Source organism: Pantherophis guttatus, chromosome 1 (assembly GCF_059756535.1).
Source record: "Pantherophis guttatus breed Tessera chromosome 1, ASM5975653v1, whole genome shotgun sequence".
Lineage (NCBI taxonomy): Eukaryota > Metazoa > Chordata > Lepidosauria > Squamata > Colubridae > Pantherophis > Pantherophis guttatus.
In genome coordinates this window covers 101357929-101372384 of record NC_142063.1, presented here as the reverse complement: position 1 = coordinate 101372384, position 14456 = coordinate 101357929, and the positions used below count along the sequence as shown (strand labels likewise).

General features: G+C 36.8%; 1 protein-coding gene across 13 annotated transcripts in view; it reads left to right on the top strand.

Moving 5' to 3' along the window:
* SOX6 (SRY-box transcription factor 6) overlaps positions 1-14456 on the top strand; it is a 492935-nt gene that overhangs the window by 28761 nt on the left and 449718 nt on the right. The gene's annotated exons all lie outside the window — the stretch shown is intronic.

Genomic DNA, 14456 nt, shown 5'->3' with positions numbered 1-14456 from the left:
GTTTTAATACACATGCGTCTATGCCCTGAATTCAGAAATAGACAGTGAAAAATAAAATTATCTCACGCATTTATCAGAACATTTTTCTTAATTGGAGTTGCTCGGATACCAAATAAGGGAAATATTGCACAACAAAGGAGAAAGAAAGGAAAGAGGAGTAGAGGGACAGAGGATGAGAGGGAGAGAGAGGAATGGAAGAAAGGGGAAGGAGAGGAAGAAAGGATAGGGGACCAGCAGGAGAGAAGGTGAGAAAGGGGGAAAAGAGGGGACGAGTGGGGGAGAGGAAGGTGAAGTAGGGGAGGAGAGGAGAATAGTAGGAAGAAAGTAGAAGAAGGAGGGAGGGAGGGGAAAGAGCAACCTCAAATGTAATTAAAAGGTCTTATTTTTATGCTTTCATTAGGAAAAAATATGTATATATATGATTAATTATGGATAAGAGAATGTACATTAACAATATATGTATAAGAAATAAAAATAAAACTTTTTTTTTTTTAAAAAAAGAACATTTTTCTTGTAATTTACAGAGATCCTTTTTAAGACTAGAACTGATATCATAATAGAAAGCAGTTACAATCTGGAAGATTGCATACAACGATTAATGATGCCAGCCGTTGGAGGAGAATTCCAGCGATAGTAGAATACAGTGATTAATATGAGATTGTGAATCATGTAGACTACTTTACAAGTAAAGTAGTCCAGGCCTTGCTGATGTCCACATACCCACCGAGCATAACATAGAGAAGTGTTGAAATCTCAATAAATAGTATTGACTGGTACATTAATTATTGTGGCTGGAAACCAAACTCTTCAATATACCTTTCAAATAATACTTGAACACAGTAATAGAATTATATGGGGCCCCTTCCAACTCTTAGTCTATGTAATTCATTGGCAATGTAATTGCCTAGTATTTTTCTAAATCTAAGCTTTTACTATTTTAATTCTTAGACTATAGCCAGGTATAGGAATTTTCTTTGTAGAGGAACAAAGACCATTAAAAAAATATAGAAAAATACTAGCTGAACACAGAGAAAATGCTGCTATTATTTTTTGCTGCTGTTCTTGTTTTAACATTGCAACACAGGGGTTGGGAAATAAGATTGCTATTTAGCTGCTTGAGTTTGTAAAATGCCATATTTCCATTACCATACCCCTCAGTTCAAGTAAGAAAGTAAAACCTAATGTAATTAAGAGCTCGTAGAAGAAGCATAAGGAAAGGTCTTGATATTTGAAAATGGGATCCTATGTTTCTCTCTAGAATAAAGGCCCAGTCTGGTCAGTTGGGATTATTCCAAATGAGTGAACTTTTCCTTCTATGGAAAGGAGAAGATCAAGGTCAGGTTTGTAAGTTATTGGTTGTTGAGTTGTACTGGTTGTATGGAGTTGCCTTGTACTTCTGAGTTGCTGGTGTTATTCTTAAATGCATGACCATTTGTGGGCACAGAATGGTAAAAGACAGCTCATCATAGATTAGTGGATAGGAATTTCACAGAGATTTCAAAAGCAGAGAGAAAGAGAGAGACATCTGGCTTTAAAACCCCCCCTCAATTTACAACAATTGTATGGCATTTTAATTTGCAAAGTAATATGAGGTAATACTTACTAAGAGGTAATAAGGAGAGGAGAAAGAACCAGTGGAAATTTAAGAGACAAGGATTTGTTTCTTTGTGAAGTCTCATTGTGTCCTAAATATTGGGGATAAATTATGCCATTGCAGGTCATACACAGCTTTTCACAACAGGTAGGATACTTTGCTGATACTCAGTGAGTGCCTGCCTTTTGTAGCAAAATTGAAGAACAAACTTCAAGGTTACTGAGAATGATTTGACCACTTAATGTGCTTTTTTGCTGTAATCAGACCATTGTCTGGTCTGTTTCCATTGTCATACGCTGGCCAAAAGCACTGGGAGTGGGGGAGGGAGAAGGGTGCTGGATACATTATCCCCTTCACCAAATTATTTATCATCGCTATAGAATAAAAGAAGGATCACCTTGTGTTTTACTTTCCATCTTTAATCTGTTGCTGTATGTACAAAAAATGGAGTAACCAAAGGCCACTTTGTTTTGGACTATCCATGCTAATTACCTGCAATATTATTCTAGGGCTCCTGTAAAGGTCCATCCTACTTAATAGGTGTGTAATGTTTATTCTTGCATGTTTATTTATTTCTATTTTGGTCTGTCTTTTGTCCCAATTTTGCCAGTTATTTTTTTAAAAAATATTTGATGATATTTCATAAATAAATATTGAGTTATATAATGTTTACTAGTTGAACTGAATGGCACATGTGCTTGCTCTGATTGGGATTAAGGGATTGATTGGATTATGCTGGGAGCAAAGTAAACTAGAAATTAGCCATAATAATTTTTCAGTTTCCCAATGTTCTAAGAGAGCCTGTTTGGTATAATGGTTAAAGGACCAGGCTAGAAACTGGGAGAACTGCCTTAACAATAGCAATAGCAATAGCACTTAGACTTATATACCGCTTCACAGTGCTTTACAGCCCTCTCTAAGCTTTTACAGAGTCAGCCTATTGCCCCCAACAATGTGGGTCCTCATTTTACCCACCTTGGAAGGATGGAAGGCTGAGTCAACCTTGGGCCTGGTGAGATTCGATCTGCCAAACTGCTGGCAGCTGGTGAACAGCAGAAGTAGCCTGCAGTACTGCACTCTAACCACTGCGCCACCGCAGCTCTTAGGCACAAAGCCAACTGGGTACCTTGGGCCAGCCATTCTGTTTCAGCCCTAGGTAATGGCAAACCACTTTTGAAAAACCTTGGCAAGAAAACCACAGTCAGCCTCTGAAAATTAGAGTTAGAAAAATTCCACTAAGAGGGCATTTTGAAATGTGGTAAGAGGCTTGTCTATGGTTTTCATGGGTTCCTTGATAGATTCATTTGCTTATACTTATTTGTTTGTCAAGGACTAACAAGCAAGTAATTAATATTTTGTCTCAGAGTAGTAGTTCTCCAAACAGGATTTGGAGTCAGAAATCTAGGGGTCATACAATATAGTAATCAGAGCCATTTTCCACAAAATTTTGAAGCTACCTGCACTGCAATCTATACAGCAATTCCATGAAGCTTCACTCCAAAAAGAAACCCAGGCTTTTGTGTCCAAAGCTTAAAATTATTGAATTGCATACCCTCCAGACGAATGGGACTTCTGCATTCACAATCCGCCAATATTCAGAAAAAAAGATTCCCTAGGCAAGAAAAATACCCTTTAGATTTTAGTTTGTGGGTAAATTTATCCTCCTCTCATCAAAGTACAGCTTTTGGGATGTTGGTCATATTGAATTTTAATTATTATACTTGGATATTTACTCAACTTAATAAATAGGAGATTTAACAAATCTCCTTTGAATTGTGCTCATCTCATGGTGGACACTTCAATGTATTCTTCTTAGAAAATAATACAGAAGAGTTTTGCCACAACTCGCTGCTGGAATCTCTTTTTAAATTTATCAATCTAATCTTGGAATTCCCTGATGATGTTCAATCCATTAGGTAACCAAGTCCAATCCTACTTAGTTTTTCAGATCAGCCAGGGTCAACTAATTGAACATATTGAGGAATTAAGAGTTTTAATATAAGAGTAACAGAGTTGGAAAGGACTTTGGGGGTTTTCTAGTCTAGTCCTCTGCTCAAATAGAAGACCCTATGCCAGTGATGGCTAACCTTTTTGCCGTCGCGTACCAGGGGGAGCATGGGGGGGTGGTCGAGTGTGTGCGTGCCCACTCCCATAAGGCAATGCCCCCCTGTGCTCCATGCCCCTCGCACATGCACACGCAACGCCTTGTGCTCCTCAGCCCCCCCATGCATGCACGTGCGCCCCCCGCGGCCTGTTTTGGGCCTGGCAAGCCTTTCTGAAGCCTCTTGGTACCAAAAATGGGCTGTAGGGGGTGCCATTCCCCCCCGTGCTCCCCCACCCCCGCACATGCACATGAGATCCCCTCCCTCCCCGTGCATGCATGTGCGTCTCCCGCATGTCCCCCGGCCCCGCACCAGAGACCCAAAAATCAGCTGGCCGGTGGGAGGCATATGCGCATGCATGGTGGAGCTGAGCTTAGTGACGGCTCGCGTGCCCACAGAGGGCTCCGCGTGCCACCTGTGGCACGTGTGCCATAGGTTCGCCATCACGGCCCTATGCCATTTCAGACACATGTTTTTCTATCTCTTCTTAAAAACCTCCAGTGATGGAGCACCCACAACTTCTGAAGGCAAGCCATTCCACTGATTATGTCTGATGTTTACAGTTTAACCATATTTGGGGTTTTTAAAAACTTTTTTTCTTTATTAAATAGTTTTTTATCCACCTTCATTACTTTATATGTAATTCGATACAGTGAACATATCTACAGTGAACATATCTAAGACTCCTTCCTCCTCCTATTTCCCCCAAAACAGCAACTGTGAGAGATGGGTTGGGCTGAGAGAGAGAATGACTTGCCCAAAGCCAGCTTTCATGCCTAAAGGTGGCACTAGAACTCACAGTCTCCTGGTTCCTAGGCCAGCACCTTAACCAATAGAATAAGCTGGCTCTTTTTCTTTTAAGCTTTGGATATAAAACCCTTATGAGTTATTTGGCTCTTTTGGTTCAGCACTATCATTCCAAATGCAGTTTGAACTAAACTATCTGGATTTTGCAGAAAAAAAATTAATGGCTTAAAATGTTTTGAACTAAAATGAATGAATTCATTCTCAGCCTGGTGTGTCCAGATGTACTGAACAACAATGCCCACTATCCCGGTAAGAATAGTTGTTCGCCATTACTTTTGTGACGTTTGTTACCTGATGATTGACAGATTTTGGCCTGTTCCCAAGTGAAACAAAAACATAAATGTGCAACCATAAACAACACGTTACTATTATTAACAACAATAAAAATTACTGTTTTTGTCACATACATATTTGCTCTTCTGAAGACAAACTACTAAGGTATATTGCAATTCCTGAGTGGAAGCAATACCAAAGAAATTCCTGTAACTAATTCCAAGTGAGTGTGTTTCTGCATACCAATATGATAAAATTTTCTATTTAGTAGTAGTATTTAGAAGAGGCTGCTGCCCACAGACCACATACAGCCATGAACAGTTAGTAATGTGGCCTCAGAAGATCATATAAAAATAAATTTATATATAAAAATGTTATTTATATATATTAACTATATTATATATTTTATATGCGGCTCAAGACAATACCTCCTCACTCAATGCAGCCAAAGCAAGCCAAAAGGTAGGACACCCTTGATTTAGAAGCAGGGAAGGACTGTAGTTCATTTTTTTTAACTGTAGAAGCTTTCACAGAAGCATTGGCACTTATTTCAACTCTAGTTGTGTTGGGGAATTCTCTTTTATCGTCTTTCTGCATTCTGTTGCCGAAGTGATTTATTTTAAGTGACAATACTGAATTATGTATCTGTCCAGTCATAGTGGTGCTCAGATCTTATGGGGAAGACTGGAAGATGCTATTCTCTTAGTCTTGTTAATTCTGGGGAACCACCATGAAGCTGCTTGTTCCTGATAGCAGAAAACTGCATATCTTGGTTTCATGTTACATTAGGTATTACTCATTACCTAATTATTAGGTGAAATGCTCCCGGTTCGGACTGGATCGCCCGATCTGGTAGCGATGGCGGCAGGAGGTTTGGAGAACCAGTAGCAAAAATCCCTGCGCGCCCCCCCCACATGCCCAGCTGATCCATGCAATCATTAGAGGCTTTTTAAAAAACTTTTAAAAGCATTTTTTCTATAACCTCTTTGGCGGAAGAGCTTGTAGGATCCCAGCTGAGTTGCCTGATTGTCAGAGGCTTTTAGAAGCATTTTTTTCTGCAATCTCTTAAGGTTGTAGAAAAATGCTTTTAAAAGTTAAAAAAAAAAAAGTTGGCCATGCCCATCCCACAAGCCATGCCCACAGAACCGGTAGTAACAAATTTTACATTTCACCACTGGTATTACTGCTGTTTTTTGAGGCGCTATTTTGTTGTGACATCAAAGATTTTTTGACAGGCCACTTGTAGGGTTAGCATGCAACTGTCTACTACAATATTAAAGAATCAAATTAAACATATATTATTAGCTTAATATGAGCCTGGAAACCATACATAATACTGAGAGGAGGTGAGGGAATAATAATTTCATCCCAGCCTATTTGTGTGCACATCCTAGATAATTGTAGTTAGTTTAAATGGTTTGTCATTTTTAACTGTTCTCTGGTTATCAATTTTCTGGCAAGTGAAACTGCTTCTTAACAATTATTTTTGAATGCCTCATACTCAGATACCTGGTACAGCTTGAGTTAATGTAGATCATGAGAATTAGCTTATAAAACATGTAGCATAAAACAACTGCCTTAAGAGAGGCTCTTAGATATAAATGAAAAGGCATTACACCCAGGAAATATTTAAGGACATTATTTATTTCCAGAATTAGCTTGGCACTGCTCCAGGTGTTGAGACTGCAATTCCCATAATACTTAAATTGGCTGAATTCTAAGAGTTACAATCTGAGCACATTTTGTGTGTGTACTTGTGTATGTGGAGGGGGAAATACATAAAGCAACATATAAAATAACGAAGATGCAGTATCTTGATAACATTCTAGAATTTTTTTATGACCAGTTGCCTAAATTCACCTTCAGGAATATTAAGATGTATGGGCTTCAACTCTTGGAATTCTGGGAGTTGAAGTCCACATATCTTAATGTTATTGAGATTGTGAAACACTGGCCTAAATACATAACTAGGAGCAGTAAAACCTACTGTAGTCATACCTGTGCCAGTACATGTGCTATTATAACATCTGGGATTATAACTGCTTTTTACTATCCATGCAGAGAGAGAAAAATATCAATTATTCAACAAGACTGGAAAAAAATTAAAATCTGTGGCCAAATGGGAAATTACTTTCAACCTAAGAATTGCATACCATTTGTTGGGTTATTTGCTACCGGTGTGTGAATCAAATCCAACTGAGTAGATCCAAAGGGATCTACCAGCTCTTAATGAATATTCATACACACACCCGTTCTCACAAGCAGCATATATACAAAGATGCCCCTATCTGCAATAGATAGGGTTGAAACGAATCTCCTGAAGATTGTAATAAAATGACCCTTTTAGACTTATTTTCAGGTTTCTGTTATAGCTAACAAAAAAGGATGCTCTTTCTTCAACTGCGATCCCCATTCCCAAATTTCCGAAGCTGTTTTAGGCGTAAGACAGACTGTTTCTTGGTGTCCATTGGAGACTTTTTTCAAGGGTATTATTTTAAAGGGGTGAACAAACTTTTGCAGACTGGCTGAGGGAAGCTACGTGACCCGTATTTTGGGGCATTGTCTCTTGGTCCTCTGCTGTTGGTTACCACTTCATTATGTGAATGCAAGGAGTGTCCAGTTTCATTCCAGTCACAAAGAGGTTTTTTTTTTGTTAAGTAAATGCTCTTAACATTGATGGAACAATATATTTTTAATGTGTTCTATTTGCATAACCATAGCCCATATATGAGAGATTTTATTTATTGTCACTTAATATTTTTATTTGGTGCAAGATAGTCTGAATTTCTGATATACTTGTATGGTTCTTTTGGACACGAAAAATAAATTCCATCTCAGGCTCTTACTGCTTTAAGTGGTCATTTAAATTCTTAACTGGTGAAATCAGCTTTCTACCAGCAACAACATGACTATTGTTCTGTTAGGAATAGAGTTCTGCAACAGGAAATATCATTAATTAATTGAAGAAGCTATATCTGGCTATTTAGATTAAGCTACAAAAACCATGTCACTAGCATAAGAATATTTTTAAAATGATGCAAGGAGCACATTTCTAGCAAAAACTGCTAACAATAATTCCATTATGAACAAAGTGCCCTAAGGGGGAAAAATCCTTCAAAGAGGTAATTCCCCCACAGTTTTCTAGAGGTGTAAGCCTCAATAAATACTACAAAGCCAGCTTCTTTGTATTCTATTATTAACAATAGAAATAGCTACTCAGCTATGTGTTTTGTAGAGATACATATTTGACATAAGATTTTAAAGCAATAACTTTACTGAGGCAGAAGTAACAAAGTTTGATCAGTGTGGATAGACTCTTTACAGTATCAAGTGTAAAGCAGAAACATTAAGTATGATTGCTATTTTTTTAGAGAGTCAAGAACTGCCGTTGCTTTTGGCAGCTAATTTCAGGAGGGGTCCAAATGCATTTGAGATAAACCTGTTTGCTGTCGCACTAGATGTTTCAGAAAAGGAAGTTGTATATAAATTGCATTCCCCAGAGGAAATCCATCATCAAGCAAACTGCAAAAGAGGATGTAAATTTGCATGTTATTTGCATCTGCTATTGTATGTATGTGAAGAAGATCTTTTGGAAATAATTAGCAAATTGACAAATGCAGTATATTTCAGTGCACTGATGGGCAGGGGTGACTTGTGTAATTCTATAATGCCTCTGGTCTAGCATCTTATCCCTTTATCTGATAAAAGTTGACAATTGTTTGGGGCTGAAGTTCAAAGAGAGAGAATGACTTGATGCTGAGGTTTGTCATCTGTAAAGTAAAACACATAGCTGCTTCTTTCTGGATCAGATCCCAAAATGCAGATTTTGCAGTATATTGTGCTAAGTGTTCATCATTAATTACTTTAACAGGCCAGCATAGAGGTGCCCCAAGGCGCTTTCTCGTCTTTGCTGTCACCATGTTAACACAGCTGTCCCTTTGGAAAAGGATTCAGCCTTGGTGGGAGGGACAAGGGTGACTCCTTGAGTTTCCTGCGATCATAAGGCTATGGGGATATGCAGTGTAGCCCTACTGCTGCTATGCTATGAAGATCACTCTACTCTAGTGTTAATTTCCACCCTGCGCTGCACAATACCTCTAGCACAAATCAAAGTCAACATGTCTGGTTGAATGTTTGGCAATGTATGCAGGTCTAAATGAGACTGTCTGCCACTAAAAATATCACTTGTTCCAGAGTGTGAAGACTTGGAGATGATGGCAATATTCTCTAAGGATATCCTCTGGCAGGTGCAAAATTAAAATAAAAAATTAACTTGAGTCTTTTAGTTTTAAATTCTCAAATAACATTTTTTTAAAGATACCCCTCCCCGCCAAAGTATACAACATGTAATCTGCGCATACAGACTCAGAGTGATTTAAAACTCTGCTTATAAAGAATTATTGCTAATTAGCGCGACAGCTTTATGCACATACAAAATTGTAGTTAAGGGAATGGTAAACTTTTATAAATGTATAGCAAGGTCCTTGGTAATCAAAATTATTAGTCTAATGTGAAATTTAGTTTATGAATATAATTACATCCAAGTGTTATGATAAATTACTTTTTAAAATACTGTGTACTGAGCTCTGAGATAGTAATACATTTTGAAAGTTATTTTTTTCTTAAATTTTTAAAAATTGCAGGGTTTCCCCCCTCACATCTATCTATCTATCTATCTATCTATCTATCTATCTATCTATCTATCTATCTATCTATCTATCTATCTATCTATCTATCTATCTATCTATCTCTATACTATATCTATATCTATATCTATATCTATATCTATATCTATATATCTATATCTATATCTATATATATATAAAACCAATTTGGTAGGTATCATACAACTATAAACATATGTTTAACATTCTAAATGGTTCAGGTTTCATGGTAGAATAGAATAGAATAGAATAGAATAGAATAGAATAGAATAGAATAGAATAGAATAGAATAGAATAGAATAGAATAGAATAGAATAGAATAACAAAGTTGGAAGCGACCTTGGTGTTATGCTGCTATTTAATGCAATCCTTTTTTGAGCCATGGTTTAGATATCATTAATTTAGGATATTTAACTAAGTGCTAGCACAATTCCATTGGTGCTTAAATAGCAAATATATTTGAGGTTTTTAAAAACTATTTACTGACAGAAATTATGCAATTGTTTATCCAATATTGGGGCAGACACACATGAAAACCAAATAATAATGTATCTGGTAAAGAAATATCTATAACACTTTTCTTTTTCTAATAAAACAATCTGGTTGTACATGTCACCCAGACCAGTAATACCTCATGGCACAAATATCAGAATCTACATAAAAGGGCATCAAATCAATCTGATTGATTGATTACTTATCTGATGTAATTTTAAAAGAGAACACAATGTATTGTTTCCTACGTTTAACCTGATAAAGCTGCTCGAGATTAATAGTGATATTTTGTCTCAGAGCTGGGACAAAAAACAAATTCTGAAGTTGGTTAATTAAGTGATATGGAAAACTAATAATTTGGTCTATTATGAAAGTTGGCAAAATACTGAGTCTTCTCTCAGCTGATACTCTTCTTTCTCATAAGTCCTATGAAGGGGTTTATTTATTTATTGGTTCGATTCATATGCCGCCCTTCTCCGGAGACTCAGGGCGGCTTACAATGCGTTAAGCAATAGCCTTCATACTTTTGTATATACCTGCTTAGTAGGGCTTTCGCCCCCCCAAGCGGTATTCTTTTTATACAAAGTCAGCTTATTGCCCCCACAATCCGGGTCCTCATTTTACCTACCTCAGAAAGATGGAAGACTGACTCAACTTTGATCCTGGTGAGATTTGAACTTGCAGTAATTGCAGGCAGCTAAGTGCTACTTAACAGTGCTTTAGTCCGCTGCGCCACCAAGGCTCCTTGGTTGTACTATTTGTAGTTACCGAAAGGTGCTTTTTCAAGAGGTAACTGGCTTCCTAGGTTTTTTTTCTTTGAAGACATTTTGCTTTTCATCCAAGAAGCTTCTTTAGCTTCTTCTATCTTAGATGAGAAGTGAAAAGTCTTCAAAGAAAAAAAAAATCAGAAAGTCCAATTGCCTCTTGAAAAAGCACCTATTGGACAACTATGACCTGGATGACTGAGAATCTCCATAGATATTGTAGTTGTGATCATTAATCAAAATATTTGGTGGTTGGCATCGTGTGTGTGTGTGTGTGTGTGTGTGTGTGTGTGCGTGCGTGCTTTGGTTTTTTTCCCCCTTGTTGTCCCAGTGATACTTAGAGAATGGAACTAACCTCAAAACCCAAAAGTAAAAATATGGTAGTTCACAATTGTTCCAAGTAGGGGGATAATCTGAAATGTGGAGCTCTGGAAGACAAATTTTGCTACTGCTAATTCTGCTATTCTTAGGGAACATGTTCTTAGGGAATTGATGAAAAGATTGAGAATTAGATATAGAATAAGAAAAGAAGCAGAAATCTTAGCAATACTCAGCTATCTATAGAGTAAGCAGCTGTCTATAGAATAGATACTGTAATATATTTTGGCTTTTGTAAGCTACAGTATAAATGATTTCAGGATGTTTTTCCATCTCATTTTCTTCTTTCTTACTCTTCATTTCTTATTCTTATTCCTGGGTGGAATGCTTGGTGTTTGCTTGCTAGCTGATCTATCTGTTTCTGTTTAAATAAACAGTAGCAGAACTGATTTGTTAAATATGTCACTAAACAGTCTCTATTACAGTTTAACTTGGGGGTTGGGAAAAATAAACCTTAACTATGCATTTCTTTTGTTTGCATAGTTCATTAAAGAAGATAGTTCAGAATACAGTTATGAAATAAAGCCAGTGAATATTGTTATTATTTATATTGCTGCAATCTGATTTGTCTGTTACAAGCCAAACACTGGAGAAAAGAAAAAATTGAGTGTAGAACTTCAGATTGCGTTGGCAAATATTCACAATTTCCTGGAAAGAATGCAGCATGTTGACAACTCCATCACTGATACATCATATTCACATATAATTCTTAATCAGAAGGAAACAAAAATTCCAATCAGGAATATAGCCATTTGCTCCTATCCAACCAAGAAATCTATTGTTATTACAAATGCAAAATTTATTGCCTTTTTTCAGAGTTCACTTTACAATGTAAATAAATGCTATTGGCAGGGGGAGAAATACGATCAGAGCAAGCATATTTTTAGGAACTCTGGACCATCATGACTTTGAATCCTGGGCTAAGACTGAGGCATCAACATTTGTTCTTGTGCAATATTCCAGGAGACGTCTTTCAAAAGAAAAGAGAAAAGAAAAGAAAACTAGGCTTTCAAGTACACTTAAGGATTTATTTAAGAACCTAGTTTTCCCTTTTAAGATTTCAATGAAAATTATTGTAGTAATTAGTCCGTTTTCAATTGAGAGATTAATTTAATTATGAAAGACCTAAGCCTCCCTTTAGATGTGTGAAGCTATCTTGCTATAATATACCAGAGATTGATGACAATCAATCCAGGAGTGGGTTCTACTTACCTTTACTACTGGTTCGCAATGGGGCCGTGCTTGCTTCCTTCTGCATGTGCATCCTCTTCTGCGCATGCGCAGAAGCATTTTGATGACATCAGGGTTGATGGGCGGAGCCTCCCACCGGTTTTACTACCGGTTCTATAGAACTGGTGCGAACTGGAGGCACCCCAACACTGAATCAATCCTATGTCAGCTACTGATCATAGATTGCAGTAGCTTTCCACTTATGTTCATACCATTATTACATTGTCACATTAATAGAATGTCATTGTATATTCCACTACAATGGTTGAGTAGTTGACTTCTATAAGGATGTTTTTATTAATTGATAACTTTATGTGCCAGGTCACAATACTAACCCGTATCATTTTTGTCAAATCAATAACATTTCACACACATACACACAGATATATATATATAGTGTGTGTGTGTGTGTGTGTGTGTGCGCGCGCACATATCTATAATCACTTTAACTATTAGAGTTGCCATACATTGTCATGGATGCTTATTTAAGAAAGTTTGTATCATCAGAGCTAACCATTATATCTAATCACTATCCCACCATCAACAATTCTGTTCATGCATTTGCAGCCTTAGCAATCATTAAAAAGTTGGATTATTGGTGGTCAGGGAAACATTCTGGTCCCATGCAGGGGCTAAAACTTTGAATGGGAAAATAATAATAAGAGAAAAAAATAAAGCAGTGGAAGACAGAACTGGTGCTTGGAAATAAAAAATGTGGGCTTGCCCACATTAGGAGAGGCATCTTCCAGGGTGACTCATTATCACCCTTATTATTTGTCATTGCTATGATTCACTTTCACTTTCATTGATATTGAAGTGAATCTTGGCTTCCAAATAGTAAAATATGCCAGTAAAATTTTCTTTATATGGATTATCTTTATGGAAAAACAGAAATAGATATAGCAATGGAATTTGGCCTAGATTAGTGCAATGTGCTACAATAGCAGTAAATCAGGGTAAAATGACCAACAGTAATGGAATTAAAATGCTGAATGGCCAAATAATCAGAAGCCATCAGGATGAAGCCTACAAAGTATCTGGGTATTTTACAGATGGATAGTATCAAAATTAACAAGTTTAAAATGTGATTAGTAAACAACCAAAGAGTGAGAAATGCAGAAATGGAGGCAGATGTTTCCTTCATGTCAAACTATTGAAGAAGAAAAACATGCATTAGCTGATTATGTAAAAGATAAGAACCAGTTAAAAACTGAAACTTACTAAATGTGCAAGAAACAAAACACGAATATTGAAATAATGTAATAAAAACAAGAACAGAATGCTGGCAAGGAGCATTACTTGATCAATTTCTACAAAAGATTGAAGGGAAAGTGGATAATGATAGAACCTGGCAACATCTTGCGTCTGGAGCATTAAAAAAAGAAACTGAAGGTTTGGTTTTGGCCGCTCAGGATCTATTAAATCTAATATAATCAAAGCCAGCTTGAAAAATCATCAAATAATTGAAAGTGTAGATTGTGCAAAGAAGCAGAAGAAATTGTAAATCTTGCAAGTAGATTGCACACTCTGATTATAAACAGCAATATAACACAGTTGCCAAAATGATTTAATGAAACATCTATAAAAATATAGTTAGTGGGAACATAGAGTTAAAAAAACAGTCAAAATGAGATAAAAATATTATGGTATTTCTAAATACAAACTGATGAAATCTTGGTTCATAACATACCAGACTTAACAGGTTGAAATTAGGGAAACGTGAATAATTGATATGGCAATACCAGGAGAGGCTAGAAGAGAAGACAATTTTGTGTCCACAAAGATCACAAAATGTCAAGATCTGAAAACTGAAATTGAAAGAATGTGGAATAAACTGGCCAATAGGCACACTGGATATCACACCAAAAAATCTTGGATGGCCCTTAGAAAACTTGTGCATTGACAAAATCTCCATGTGTCAATTACTAAAGGCCACTTTGCTTGGTTCCACATATACAGTATAATAAGCCAATGCATTATGACATCCTAGGTTTTTGGAAGGAACTCAATCCTGAATGAGGGCCAAAACTAGGTAAAGAATTGGCAAAAGCTGTTGTTTTGTGTTGTGTGTAATAACATCAACACCAACACTTTAGTGAAAATAACAAAAATTCCAGACCGAGTAGTGAATGTTGAAAATCAAACCAAAAAA